Source organism: Vipera ursinii, assembly GCF_947247035.1.
Source record: "Vipera ursinii genome assembly, chromosome: 5".
Lineage (NCBI taxonomy): Eukaryota > Metazoa > Chordata > Lepidosauria > Squamata > Viperidae > Vipera > Vipera ursinii.
Genome location: NC_139518.1, coordinates 35,200,172 through 35,216,225, shown reverse-complemented (window position 1 = coordinate 35,216,225; position 16,054 = coordinate 35,200,172). Strand labels below are relative to the sequence as shown.

The following is a 16,054-nucleotide window of genomic DNA, read 5'->3' as shown; positions in this document are numbered from 1 at the left end:
TGTTAGTATGGCACTGATTCTTCTCAAACAGAAAAGAAAAAAAATAAATGTCCCTAGAATCCTCAGCTGAACAATTTATTGGGTGTTTTTCATCTGTCTTCATATTCAGAAAGCAGTTTGCTGCTACATGGCTTAGAGGTTGCTGCTTATTCTAATATTGACATCTCTTTATAAGTAATTATTCTTCCAATTTCCATCATAAAAATTCTATTAAATTTGGGATCTTTAAATATAAACCAATCTACAGAAAATCCATTGTATTTTAAATAAAGACACTGAGGTAGAACATTAGATCAAACGAAGAATCACAGCTGTAAGGATTATTGCTTTAAAGAAATACTTTAGAAATATAACTTTTTCTTTGGTAGTTACAGAGCACTGATAATGTGTGTACAACAATGAAGAAAGCAAAACAAAGCCTATGGCTAAAAATACTCATTTCTGCTCAGTAAGTATGTCAAATTAAGCATCCACATGGCTCCAGAAATCCTATACTGCAATACCACAAGCTGAACATACTGTTCACAAATTTCCCAACTATATTGCTGCTATTCATTTTGCATGATCTTGCATGCTTGTCAGACATGTCAAACTTGCAATGTCACGTGACGTTGCGCAATATACTGGGACTGTTTTGCCAATAATTTAATTTAATTTAATTTAATAATATTTCTATACCACCCTTCCCCCGAAGGACTCAGGGCGGTGAACAGGGCAAGAATAAAAATACAGGATTACAAAAGTTAAAACAAGATTAAATAAATGCCCATATACTAAAATACATCTTAAAAACCCAATAAAATAACAATAACAAACCCCCCCAATCCCCTCATCAGGCCAGGCCAGCTTGTTCAAAAAAGTATGTTTTTAGCTCGCAGCGAAAGGAGCGAAGATCGGGCGCCGTCCGGAGCTCAACCGGTAGCTGATTCCATAGCTCCAGGGCGCCCACAATAGGGTGAGCGCGGCTTCCGCGTGACGCATCTGGTCCGTGTATTGGTGACACCCGTGGCTTAAGTATTTAATTTTGGCTAATACAGTACTGGGAGCCAAAACAGTTGTGGGAGGCATTACATTTCTATCTAAAGAAAGGTTAGGAAGAATCTATACAATATTTTATGAGTATGTGAGGAAAGCTAGATAAACTATCCTTATTTCATACTTCTTTAACCAACTGTTTGTATGACTATCCAGTATTAGTCTATAAATAATGCATAAGTGAATGCTTATATTTTAAAGGTTCACAAAATAACAGTGAAGATTATGAATTATGTAATTAAACATTAAAGCAAGTAATATACATAGCCCACTATCTGATACCAAAGAGTCAAAATACTACAGAAAGGGAGAGAGATAGTCACAGACTAGTTCTAAGTGGTGTCTAATTTAAGCATCACATCCTTCATACTGTATTAAGTGATCTTTTCAGATCCTGAAATCAACTGCCAGCCAACTGATTTGTCCTTTCCTTTCCTTTTATGTCCTCCTTTTGTACTGGTCCTCAGTGTTTGTGCATAAACAGATTCTGATTATTTTAATCAGAAAGCAAAGACTTTATTCTTGTGAACATGTTTATCTTTCATCTTCCACAATATGACAATTGCATGGAAGAATATCCAGAAAAAAGGGAATTCTTAAAAGCAGGGACCGGATAAACCAAGAGGAGGAAAAGTATTCCTGTAGCAAGATAATTTCCCTGTGTGGCAAAACCAGACTTAGTCATGTAAACATCACGAAATGTCAGGCCTAATGGAAACACTTGAATGCAGGAATATCTGCCATAGCTGAAAACATATTAAAGAACAGAGTTGTTAAGCTGTGAAGGAGGAGGTTGTTGGACATTGCTGGATCTGCTTTTGCACAGTATGGCCTGTGCATAGGTGATGGAATCTATAGCTAAAGAACCAACAGGAATAAGCAAACCATGGGTGAGGTTTGCTGAAAGATTAGCTGGAAGAAAGTAGGGCTGCTTTTAGAGAACATCACTAAGAATAGCCAACAAAAATTCTGGAATCTAGAAAGGAATTATTTTTTCTTCTTCCCACCCCCACCCTCCTGAGTCAGGATACTAGTCATCCCTGAAGTGAAAGTACTAATGTTCTGTGATTAAGACACTCTAAAAAGGCTCCATTTGGAATTTTCTGTGTAGAATTGCATGTGTATAATTTGTTACACCAATGTCATTTTACTTACTGGGAATATGCATAAATTACATATCTAAAAAATCACAATAGTAAACACTATAATTTAGAGAAAAACAATCTGCAAACTTTGTGTCCCTTTTTAAAAACCTCTTACAAATACATAGTTTGATCAATATAGAAATTATAATTCAGCTATATTTTAAACATGTGTTTATGAATTCAGGCATGTGTCCAAGTTCATTTACCCAAATTTGTTACAAAATTTAAAAATTCATTTTTTCAAAATCAGATATGTAGACTTAGCTGGGTATTAACATTAATAGATCAAAATGATATGGATGGTTAAATCAAAATCTTTTCAGAGTGGACATTAAGTTTTTAAAAGTTTTCTCTGTTAAACTGCAAATTGTGTTTTTTATCATCTCTATCATGGGAGTTGGGCAAATGGGCGTATATGCTGCTAAAATTTGATTTTAAAGCTCTGATAATTATTTTTCAGTTGCAGGCAGACCAATGGCCATTTTATATTTTTAATAAAAAGCAGTGGTTTTAATCAGTAAATGGTAATAGGTCATCCATGGGCATAACTCATAACAATCAACTTACACTCTATTTTTCTATCTTTAATATTAAAGGTCCAAGAGGTTAATTGAGAAAGGAATTATCTGTAGAACAGTCTACAATTCCAGTTTAGCATTGTATCTGACAATGTTAGTTCAAACTTAACACTCCAAAAATATATTTAAAACAAATACTCCAAACTCAAGAATTTCATCTCTATATTTAATTGTAAAATTACTTTAATCTTAACTTGGGGGGATGGGGTGGGGGGGAAAATAGCAAAAAAAAATTTATATATATTTGATCAAAACTGCCAGATCTACCATCACACTACTTCAGCCCTGCTTTGCTGTGATGGCATTCTGCCATAAAAGGAGGGAGGAGAAAGTAGGGTAAAGTTAGGAGTGGACATTAAAAGTTTTTAAAAGTTTTCTGTGTTAAATTGCAAATTGTGTTTTTTATCATTTCTATCGTGGGACTTGGGCAAATGGGCATATATAAGGAACCAGAGGTGCCAACCCGAGATAAGACACAATGATTGAAAGATCCAAGGACTTAGTTGTGAGAATGGAATGCAAACGGCCTCTAAAGAGGCGCCAAATTTTAGAACTCTTACCAAAACACCTAGTTTGAATACTATTGGGGCATTAACGAAATGATCAAAGGGGGAGGGCCTGGGAGAAGGGAAAATCACTGGGTGTATGCAGGAATATTCAGATCGGGCTTTGCTTATGCTGTAACCACTTTGCTTTAGTAAAAGTATACCTTTCCCTACAAATGGAGCCGAGGGTCTTTCTTTCCTAAAAGCCCAAGTTGGGACATGCCTGATGTAAGCTCAGTTGCATCTTGCTTTTAGATTCTCCCATCTTCACGGAAGATTTCAAAACTATGTTGCAAGAGTAGACTAGTAGAGATAGCAAGCTTTCTTATTTTAGCATGGCATCTTATCTGGCTAGGGAGAAAATGCAAGTCACAATGAAAAGAGTTATTTTCCACCAGCTATTTCTCCCACAATGAACACACTGGGGTTCACTTTGCGTATTCTTTTAAGAATCCTATTCCAAACACTTGCTCTCATTATTTTTACATGTACTTTTCACTATTACTCTGAAAATAATAATAGTCCCATGAATGTCTTTGACATTCAACTGTTTTTGTGTTTATGTCAATTGTTAACAAACTAAATACCAATGAGAATGTAATTAAACATTTAACTTTAATTTTAAAAACACACCAGTTGCAGTACTGATTTGGTATACATTATTACATTACCTCAGAGGCTTAATCAAGCAAATTAAGCTCCTAGGTACCCTTAGAAAATATTAAGAAATAACTAAAGTGATATTTACCACTTTATCATGTTAAATAATTTTGACATAGGCATAGTATTTCATAATTTATATACACTATATAGATGGACACTTTAAAAGCTTTTTGGCAGATACCGGTACTTTCCTTTAAGGTTTCCCCTATAAAATGTACATACAGTCAGATTGAATCTACTGACAACCTGTCTCTCTATTAGGATTTCTGAACCCATTTAGTAACTATTTCTCCCTCCAGGTTAGTCCTGGAAAAACAGAAGGGAAAATAATTTAGATCTTTCTATCTCAAGCCCAGTAATACAGACCATAGCAAAGTTTGGCTAATTTTAAAGAAAAAAAGAGAGAGAGAATTATGCAATCACAGCTCGCATATGGGTGAGATTTAACGAGAAATATCCTTGTGAACATGGCACTACATTCTTAGTTAAAAAGTTTATTATTTCTTAGTTTGTCATAGAACCTACCTAGGACGCAAACATATAATTAATAGCAAGGATGGACACATCTAGATATACTCAATGAATCTTAATTTTCAGTAGTTAGGCATAAGAGATCAATACTCAGAAAAATCAAATAATTACACTCAAAAATATATAACAATTTAAAGATGATCTCTTAGATTTTCAAAATCTCTGGACAAAACCCCCAAATTTATAAACAACTATTTGCAACATATTTCATACTAAAATCGTTTGACGTTATTTGCCCTAACTGCAACTACTTCTTTTCCTGTTATAATTATTTATAATTTCTACTTCATGGTGAGCATAAATTAGCTAGGGCTGAACAATGAATTCCATCAGTAATCCAACACCTGCAGAGAAAAGAAATTATTGAATGCAACATATTAATGTAAGGTGTCTATAGCAGCAGGAGAGACAAAATCTAAATTTTGTTTTATAATAATATTCAGTGGCAAACAACACTTTACACATTAATGCAGTATAGCCCGTGTAATGATTTATATGAGTGTGTGTTAGACAGAGTTAATGTGAATTTTAAATAAAAAGGAGCTGGGAAGGTTTAACCTTTTCTTTACTCACAGTTTTTATCTTCCAAATTCTGACTGTAATTCTTCTCTACTTTGCAATATTCTAGAAACAGACATCTAGAATAAATAATGTGGGATATAGTAATTAGAAAATTATAGGACGAGGATAATTGGTTCAGAAAATCTCAAGCCCAGTAATACAGACCCATAAAAATAGGCTACATCAATCTATTTTTCACCACTGTAATTGAAATGTTATCCTATTCTGGGACTAAGCAAGGAAGATCCGAATACCTTATTATAGTAAGATAGAACTATGAAATAAAATAAGCAGGACTCAGTTCGGGAATATACTACTAGAAAAGGTAGACTAAATACTGGAAACAGTCTATATTTTAGACATAGGCCAGTTGTTTCAACTTAATAAATTTAAGTTGTATGGGCTATTTGTATTGTTATTACTATTGTTATTTTAGGTATAATTAAGCTAAGTAAGATATTCTATTGATTGAAGTGTGGAGACAAACAGTAAAGGAATAAAGGGTGGGGTGCGCTGGTTTAAAGAATTATTCAAAATGACGAGTATTCCAAACCTATCCAAGGTAGGGACAGCGAAAAAGGGGGTGCAGATTGCCTCAGCTACCTCAAGTCCATCAAGTCAAAAATCAATTGATGAGCTTTTGCAAAGAGAAAGGTCTAATTCATTTAAAGACCTACAGGTTATGTTACAAGTGATGCAGGAGGCCATGACTAGAAATCATGAGGAGTTGAGGAAAGAGATTGGAGAGGTGAGGAACGACACAAGCAATCTTAAAGAACGGATGCAAACAATGGATGGAAGACTGGAATTGTTCCAACAGCAGATGGCAAAGAATGAACAGAAATTACAAAAGATGGAGGAAAGGATGGAAAAGGAAAAAAAAAGAGTAGAAGAAATAAATGAGAAGCTAACCAGAGCGAACAAAAAACTAGAAGCAGCAGTCATCGCCCTAGAATCTGAAAAAGCTGACCGATACCTACGGTTTCAGAACATAAGAGAGGAAAGGGGAGAGGATTTATTGGAAATGATGATGGACTTACTAGCAAAAGCTCTGGGAATAGGGAAAGAAGAAATGCTGAGTGAAATAGATGAGGTCTATAGGATCCACACAAACTACGCAAGACGACATAACCTGCCTAAAGAGATTCATGTTAGGTTCGTAAAAAAGTCGATTAGGGATGAGATTCTCCACAGAGTGAGAGATGAGCCATTAGAATGTAGGGGAAAACAGCTGATTGTTCTAAAGCAGGTGCCGAAAAGTTAGAGATCTACGAAGACCCAATCACTTCTTGACAACGAAATTGACTAGATATAATGTTAACTTTCGATGGTTGATTCCAGAGGGAAATACTGATTTTGTGGCAGGACAAGAAGATTAGAATAGATACTCCAGATAAGGCGGAAGAGTTTTATAAGCAAAATTTTAGCAATGAAGAAGATCTAGAGAGAGATGTCGAAGAAGTGAGGGAGTCAAGGTTGACTAGAGCAGAAGAGGGACAACAGGGAAAAACAAGAAGTGAGAAGAGCGAGGAAATAGTAAACTATGAAAGGAAACAACAAGAGTTGAGACAGGAGCCAAGGGAGACTAGAGTAACGAGGGGTATAAAAACTAGATATAAGTAGAAACATGATGGGAGAACTCCAAATCCTATCTTTGAATATTAATGGCTTAAACTCTCCTCAAAAAAGGAAAAAAAACCTTTAATAAATTGATCAGAAGAAATTTAGATGTTATAGTTATCCAAGAGACTCACATTAAGGAACAGCATAGACAGGTGTTGGAATGCCCTAAACTGGGCAAGATGTTTGCATCTTTATCACAGCACAAAAAAAGAGGAATAGTGATATATATCAGAGAGTCAATCTTAGCCAAGCAAATTTATAAAGATACAGAAAGTAGGATTTTGGTAGTGATGACAATTAACCAAAAACAAATAATATTAGTAGGAATCTACGCCCCAAATGAGGGGCAAGAACAGTTCTATAGGAAACTATATAATATACTATGGGCAATAGATTGTGAGAACATCTGTATTATGGGCGATTTTAATGCAATAATAGACAGGAAGGTAGACTATAAAAGCAAGGAAAAAAGAAAGGGACCTAGAAGAATATTGCCAAAAGTTTTTTTTTAAGATGGTGGAAGAAATAGGGATGCGAGATATTTGGAAAGGAACCAAGGGGGAAGCCAATACACGTACTATTCGAGTAGATATAAGACGTGGTCCAGGATAGATATGGTTTGGGTATTGACAGAACTAATGGGGGAAATGGAAATAGAAATGAACCTTGGGAGGACCACAACCCGGTGAGAATTAGGTGGAGAGGGGAAAAAAATAGGCAGATGGACACTAAAAATAGCGATTATTAAACACAAAGAATTTAAAATAAAGCTGGAGGAACAGCTAAAGTTGTTCTTCCAGGAAAATAAAAGAGGATACGAATATACAAAATTTATGGGATACAACGAAGGAGTATGTGAGACGAATGGCTATAGCTTACACGGTAAGAGAAAATAAAAAGAAACAAAAGGGAAAACACCTAGAAGGGGAATTCCAAAGATTAGAAATAGAACTACAACACAAGCCCCAAAATGAAAGCCTGAAACAACAAATGGATGTGATTAAACATAAGCTGACCACTCTTGACAAAGAACTAGCACAACAAATTAAAAGGAGTGGCCAGAATTTCTTTGAGAATGCGAACAAGCCAGGGAGATGGTTATTGTATAAGCTAAAGAAGCAGAGAGAAAAAGAAGCTGGATTAATAAATTACAGGACAAAGAGGGAAATATACAACATCAAAGTGAAGAGAAGAAAAAGATAATTCAAAATTACTATACGAAACTATATGAGAATAAGTGGGCTATGGATGAAAAAATACTTCAATGTTTAAAAAAAGCTGATTTACCAAAAATTTTGGATGAAACAAAGTGTATGTTAAATGCGGAGATAACAATGATTGAATTAACTGAGGCATTGAAAAAACAGAAGAACAATAAAGCACCGGGCCCAGACGGATTGCCAGTAGAAATATACAAAGAATTTCAAGATTCATTTGGCAAAATATTACTGGAGACATTCAATGCAGTCGTAAAAGAAGCAAAAATGGCAGCATCCCGGATAGAAGCAAACATTGTGCTGATCCCAAAAGAAAATTCAGACTTAACAAAAATCAATAATTATAGGCCAATATCGCTTTTAAATTTGGATTACAAAATATTTATGGCAATAATTGTGGGAAGGCTAAAAAGATACCTAAACGAATTTATACATGTAGATCAAAATGGTTTCCTATCACGAAGGCAAATTCAAAACAATATGAGGACGATTTTGAATATTTTGGAATACTACGAGATTCACAGTGAAAAACAAGTAGCTCTGATGTTCTTGGATGTACAAAAAGCCTTTGACAACGTAAACTGGAACTTCACGTTGAGGCAGTTAGGCTATATGGACTTTGGCGGAAATTTTATAAATATATTCAGAGCTATATACGATAAACAAGAGGTGAGAGTTATAATCAATGGAGAAGCGACACAAAGCTTCCAAATTAGGAAAGGTACAAATCAAGGGTGTCCGCTCTCACCGCTAATGTTTATACTAACTCTCGAAGTACTGACTAGAATGATTCAAAAGGAAAGTCATATTAGAGGCTTAAATATTAAGAAACCTACAAACTGCAAGCATTCACGGATGACCTTTTATTTATCTTAGAGGAACCACTACATTTGGATACAAGACTTGTGGAAATATTAGAAGAATATGGAGAAGTAGCTGGACTGAAAATCAACAAAGACAAAACGAAAATGATAGTTAAAAAACATTAGTACACAGAAAAATGACCTAGTGGAGAAAGTAAATATACAAATAGTGAAGAAAGTTAAATACTTGGGAGTACAGCTAACAGCAAGATGTATTACAATTAAAGAAGATAACTATATTAATTTCAACAATCAGATAAACAAAGATTTAGAAAGCTGGAAAAATTTGCAATTCTCATGGGGAGAATTGCAGCAGTAAAGATGAACATTTTACCTAAATTACTCTTATTTCAGAATGTCCCCATAAAATTAGAGAAAAATATTTTGTAAATTTGAATAAAATAATATTGAAATTTATTTGGCAGGGGAAGAAATCTAGAATTAAATTAAAACTACTACAAGAAGCCAAAGAGAGGGGGATTCGGACTACCTGATTGGGAGCTGTACTACCAAGCTGCAATCAATACTCACCTGGGTGCGGGATTGGGTAAATTTAAAAGACAGAAGGCTATCAACTTTAGAGGGTCATGATTTACAATCTGGATGGCACACATTTTTGTGGGATGAGAGATATAACGTTCATCAATACTTCCAGAGACACCATATCAGAGCAGCATTACTTAATGTGTGGATTAAAGTTAAACAACAGAACTATATAGAAATACCAGTATGGCTTTCAACACTGGAAGCGCTAGTGCATCCCTCCAGGTTAGTCCTTGGGAAAAGTAGTTACATACAAAGATATTTTAAATGAACAAGGGGAACTTAAATCTAGACAAGAGCTAAAAGAAAATGGGGTACAATTGGAATGGTGGGTGTACTTGCAAATCCAGTCACATTATAAGAAAGACAAAAAGGAATGGGGTATACGGAGGGATCTGATTCGGCTGGGCATGCTTCTATCTGACAACACTAGATAAAATATTATTAGGAATGGAGGAGAAAGCAATCAAAAGAACATATAAATATTTTTTGTAATATAAAATGGAAGAGGAGCAGGTAAAAGAAGTGATGATAACATGGGCCCAAAATTTCGGATATAATATTGATTTAGACAAATGGCAAACTTTATGGGAAAGAAATAGAAAGTTAACCTTGGCTACCTCATATAAAGAGAATCTGTACGAAATGTTTTACAGGTGGCACTTCTCCCCAACAAGAAAGGCAAAGATGAGAAAAGATATATCGCCACAATGTTGGAAGTACAAGAAAGTGTTAGGGACTTATTATCATAGTGGTGGACTTGTTCCAAAGCAAAAGAATTTTGGCGGTTATGGTATGTTGTAAAGATTCTGCCAAATATGGGAAATATCTTTGCAAATCACCAGCACTATAGTACGTTTTAAGGCAAATATGGGCTCTTGTACAGTATATATCAATGAGAAATGAGCCAGTTTGGGCCAGTGGTTAAGCCACAACCTAGAAATTAGGAGATTATGAGTTCTAGTCCTGCCTTAGACATGACGGACAGCTAGGTGATTTGGGGCTGATCACTCTCCAGTCAACCCACCTCACGGGGTTGTTGTCATGGGGCAAATAGGAGGAAGGAGTATTAGATATGTTCACTGCTTTCATTTATTTATAAAAATAATAAATGTGGGATAAAAAAATCTTAAATGATTATGGAAGAATAAAATCTGGTCTGCATACCTTTCCAAATTTTGCTCAACCCTATCTATTATATCCTTTCATCAAAGATTCCCATGCCGGCACAATTCTATGTCAGATTAAATCAAGTCAAAAATCCAGGTTTTGCATGGAGGACTGACAGATATGTTTGTATTCTGACAGGTATGACCAGCAATTAAATGGATAGGAAGAGAAACATTTTCAGTAACTAAAGCATTTTCAGTAACTAAAGATTGTATTTTAAAATACTAAATAATTTACAATTTCCTTTTAAAAAAGGTTTGGTGCAGAAAAGGATTCAGATCATTTTTATGCATTTAAATATTTGTTCCCACTTTCAAAGCAGTGATATGGCTAACTTTCAGCCTACATTTTTACCCTCCACACAGAAATACTCTTTTTTAAAAAGCCTTTCTAGAATCACTGGGTTAAGATTTTAAGAACTAAGATGTTTCCTTTTCTGCAGGATCAAACTACACCTACAAACTCTTTTAATTCTGCACAAACATACATTCTAGAGCTCAAGATCTTATAAAAATTTCACTAGTTTAAACATGGAAAGAGCTAGCAGATATCTTTAAGACACAATTTGTATAAAACTTTTATATTTCATTCTTTCCTGTTTTTATTTTAGTGAAAACCCTAAAGGTAGCATATGCTGCACAGAAGGGATGATATTAATTTAACAGATAATATTTCAATGATTTATAAATGTAAACATGCATAAAACAATATAGAAGCTTGGTTAACATCACAGATAGCATTGAGATATTAAATAATTTCAAAAATGACAAGCTTCACTTTGCTTTGTATTTTGCACTAAAGATTGGTACTAACAATCTGCAGTAAGGTCTGGTGTGCACAGATATCAAAAATATATAATTAATAACCAGTTAAAATAAACAGCAAATGTTTTATCCGCTTGAATCGACTGGGCTCTAAATTTATCTGAAGTCCTTGTAAAGGTCATTAATCCAGATGAGAAAAGCCATTTTTTAAAGTCACAGTGGCTTCTTATGGCCACTGAAGCGCCGGGCCCTTTTAACAGCCGTTAGCCCCATGCCTTTATGAAAGCGTTTCTTCTTCGGATTGCCTCTTAATCCCGAGGACATCCCAGAACTCAGCAAAGTTGTTTATTTTAAATGTTCTTTTTTTGGTCTGCTCTAAACTGAAACCCTGCCACTTTCCCAGGCTGCCTCTGACCTAAAGGCAGAGAGCTTTTTAAAATGTCAAGTGGAAAATCCAAGCCCGTGCGGGCCCTCAGGCTCAGAGGAAAAGGCTTGTCCCTGATGCTGAACGGTTTATTTTCACTTTTGAAGAACAGCCCTTCCTGGCCGGTCCTAGCCTCCGCTTACTTAACGCAGGGAAAGCACGGTCACAAACCCGCTTTCCGAAGCCTCACCCTGCACCTCCCAAGCGGAGGATAAGATTTGAACCGTCTTGTCCTCCCTTACCAGCCAGCGTCAACGTCACTAACCTCCGCCGAGTCTTTTCACCTTCCCGAACTTGAACATAGTTCTGCCCCTCGAGGGGTGGTGCTGCTCCCGGACAGGCAAGGCGGGGTGGGGTTTGTGTGAGGCGAGCCAGAAAGCAGAATTTTTGAACGTAAACAAACATAAACTTAATTGGGTCTTACGCATGGTTAACAAATCCTATTTTCCTCGCTTCTGATTTATGCGTTCAGCGGGGAGTGCAAAAATAGTTTCTAAATTCTGTAGTACGCGCTCATTCCGCTGTACCCAGTATTTTTTTTCCTAACGAGAAATATAACAAAGCACTTGTTGGGGGAGAAATTTTGAGTCCAAATATTGTACTGGGAGATCCATGACTTCGGAATAGAGTGAAGCCAATGTCCTGGATGAAACCAACCCATACCTTTGTGTCCCTAAATTTCTCTTCGTCTCACAGTCCAAGAATGATTGTCTTTGGTCATTGTTAAACTGGCATTTCCTTTCATCTCTTACTATACCTTCTTCCAAGGGGAATGCAAAAACATAATCTGTTATCCACCAATTAGTTTGGAAGGAAGGGAATTACTTCAGCGATCTGAAACAAACTAGAGTGGTAGGGTACAGTTCAGATAGTGAGTCAGTAAATGCCATGCCTGTATTTGTTTATTTACACATACTTTTCTGGTAACACTTGAGGAGCACTTCAGCTCAGCAGCTCTGAAACTGGATTTGTTGCCATTTGAGTTTCTACAAACTGGAAATGAACAGCCATAGAGTTGGAAGGGATCTAGTCCAATCTTCTGCTTGGTTGAAGCATTTCTGACAAGTTCCTATCTAGTTTGTTTGGAGATTTCCAGTTTTTTTTAAAACAACTCATTGCATAACATCTAACTTCAATGGGTGATAGTTTATACAGTCAGGAAGTTCCTCCTGATGTCTAACCTGAACTTATTTTCTTATAAGTCTTAATCCAATGGTTTTGGTTTTACTCTCTGAGGCAATAGAGTTTAAGTCCACTCTGTCTTCTGGGTCAAATATATTTGAACATTGCTATATTATCTCCCCTCAGTCAGTCTTCTGAAAGCTAAACATACTCAGATTGTTTAGCTGTTTCTCAAAAATCTTGGTAGTCTTCATATTTGGTAGTCGTCTTCTGAACTCAATTTTGACTTTCTTCAATATCTTGCTCCAATTTATTATTGCCTTTTTTAAACTGGTGTACTCAAGAGCTGCATGGTCCAAATGGGGTATAAACAGCAGAGTGGAGTGAACTAATTCTTGTGATTGGACTCTGGGTTCCAGTTGACGAAAGCAAGATAATATTTAACTTTTTAATGAATAAATCATAGGACTGGTTTAACTTTCACACATACTATTTCCCAGTCAGGTTTTTCCCTCCCTGTACTTTTCCCTTTCATTTTTCCTACCATTACATTTCTCCTTGTTAAATTCTATTCATTTCAGCTCATTGCTCAAGGTTATCTAGATCTCCTTTAACATAATAGCATTAGATCTTCAGTCAGTTTAGTGTCATCTGCAATTTGATAAGTAACTTCTCAACTCTATTATCCAAATTATTGATAAAAATATTGAATAATGTGAAGCCTGGGAGAAGCCCTGTAGCAGTATCCTTGATGAAGCTGAATGAATACCTTTAAAGACCATTCAGCCAACTATGGATCCAACTAATAGTTATACCCCTAGCTTACACTTTCCTATTTTATTAAAGAGAATCTGGACATATAGAATACAAAATAAAACAGTTGGTAAGAACTTATTCAGGCAGGACATCCTATACCATTACAGACAAATGGCTGTCCAACAAAATGAGTGCCAGGAGACACAGTATTCTTGAAATGTTGTGTCTACAATAGTTTGGGCACAACATTTTAGGAAGAACGTGAATTAATTATAGTGTGGCCAAATGAGAACTATCAAAATGATAAAGGTTTACATTATCATGAAGCCATAGACTTAAGTTACAAAGAAGCAGATTTTAATTCTACATAAGAAAGAATGTTCTACCAATAAATATTCAAATGAAATAGGTTGTCTCAGGAACTGCTGGACTCACCTTTCTGAAAATATTTAAATAGAAGCTAAATTGATATCTCTTGGGGATGCTAAAGTATTAGATTTCTACACTGAGTAGAGGACTAAAGTTTTTATTTATTTATGGGATGTACTTTTATATTGCTGCAATTCAAAAAAAGACTTTTGGCAGCTTTCTCTGAACGGATACAGATTAAAATATCCATGGCAGGAATAAAGCCACTACAAACAGAATAAAAATAAAAACCATACAATCTAAATTATAAATAACCTAAATAGAAATAAAGACAGCAACATTCACATTAGGGGAAAGCTCTTCCAAGCAATTATATTTTGAAAATTTCTAAAAGACCAAAAGGAGGGGGCCACTGTGACCTCTTCAATGTTTTTTTGCGTCAGTCCATGAAATCTGAAAATATGGAATTTAAGCTGTTTCTCCCTGATAGATCTAAATAGTCAGGCCATGGAATGGTATGTGGGAATAACCTTGAAGGATGAGGGAAAGAAATGCTGCCCAGAAAATGATTAGACAAGAGAAATAAGAGCTCCCAGTGGCTTAACAGCCAGAGAAAGAAACTTAGGAAAGACCCACCCTAATTGATAGGCTGTCAAAAGTGACAGTGGGAAATGTTTACTTTCAGACTTGAAAAATTCTGTTAATATAGCCTTAGTATAAAGTAATATTAGTTCATCTGGTTGCCTTTCCTGTGTTGTTAACCTGGGGAAGGTTGGCAGGCCAATGTTGATGGGAAAATAACTTTTTATCACCTTAAATTGGAGCTGGAAACCAATTGGCAACAAATGTAGGGTCTGCAAAACTGGTCAAAAAGTTCCCCGTTGGGAGCCTGAAAGGATGCTAACCACTGCATTTTAGATCAGCTGCAGTTTCTGTATGCTCCTTAAGGATAGCCCCAAACTCTTTAAGGATAGCCCAAGAAGAGGGCACTAGTTTAACCTGGTGGGAATAACTATAACAAAGTTCTCCTTCCCAGGTAACTCTACACTTGGTGTACCAGCTGAAGATAGGCTTGGGTACCTGTGTTGCAAGAGTAGCCGTGAATTCAGAAACACTCCCAAGTTGCAAACTTTTCCCTGATGGATAGTGCCTGCCTATGAAGGAATACCTCTGACAGCAACAGAGGCTGCCAACATATGAATAGCAGCTTTGTCTTTCTACGGTTCAACTTCAATTTGTTATCTCCCAATCAGATCATGACAGCCTCCAGACAGTATCTTATTCATGGCCTGGAGTAGCAATGGGCAATATTAGCATATTGATGATATCACATGCTGAACTATTGAGTGACCTTTCTTAGTAACTTTGTATGGATATTCAGAAACCAAAAAAAAAGTACTCACTCCTGTGGCACCCTTCATGACAGGGGTCACTAGGCTCACTTCTTTTACCCCACCAACAGAGACTGGAACTTCCCATTAAGAAAGAAGTGAAACCATTGTGAAATAACATCTACTACCCCAGTCCTTGCAGGTCGTCCAAGTGATACTGTGGTTGATGGTATCAAAAGCTGTGTTGCAAGGTTGATCCACCACCACTATCTCAACAAACTTTCTAACAACACTGGGTCCAAAGATGCCCTCTTCAAGAATGGAATGTTAGAACCACAACAGCCTCTTACCAGCTCTTTCTAGAAATTTCCTGTCCTCTAATAAGACAATAACAATTTCATGGAAAACAACCCTCCCAAAGTTCCCATACAGGTTAGAAGAACCATGGAATCCAGTTGGCAGTTGCAAAAAGATAATTGAATAGCATCCTCTCCATTTTATCAAAATATTCTCATCCCAATGGGCATCCAATAGCAACTGTTACTGTTCCACAAGGACTAACCATTAACTCCAATCTCCGTCTCCCTCTCCCTACGTCTCCTCCCTCTCTCTCTTTCAGTCTCTCTCTCTCCTTGAGCTATTCCTTCAACAAAAATATCTACATGTGAAACCTTCCCACCACCACTGAAACCCTCCCATTAGCCTCAGAAGACAGTGAAAGCCTATCCTAGTTTGTCTTTCACAACAGATAAGGTTTTCAAACCACGCTACCTCACTTTCTATAAAAAGAGAGAAAAGGTAAACAAACTAGAAT

The 16,054-nt window shown here is 36.1% G+C and overlaps 1 protein-coding gene across 3 annotated transcripts in view; it reads right to left on the bottom strand.

Moving 5' to 3' along the window:
• Positions 1 to 11,943, bottom strand: part of NMNAT3 (nicotinamide nucleotide adenylyltransferase 3) — a 37,537-nt gene extending 25,594 nt beyond the window's left edge. For 2 of the 3 annotated variants that reach the window (XM_083364331.1, XM_083364332.1), the window contains exons 1-2: positions 11,905 to 11,943; positions 5,071 to 5,135 (exon numbers count right to left, since the gene is read on the bottom strand). The gene's annotated coding sequence lies outside the window, so the exon portion shown is untranslated. Of the gene's footprint in view, positions 1 to 5,070; positions 5,136 to 11,852 lie in introns of all 3 variants that reach the window. The other variant, XM_083364333.1, reaches the window with a different exon arrangement.
• Between the last annotated feature and the right edge of the window lie 4,111 nt (positions 11,944 to 16,054).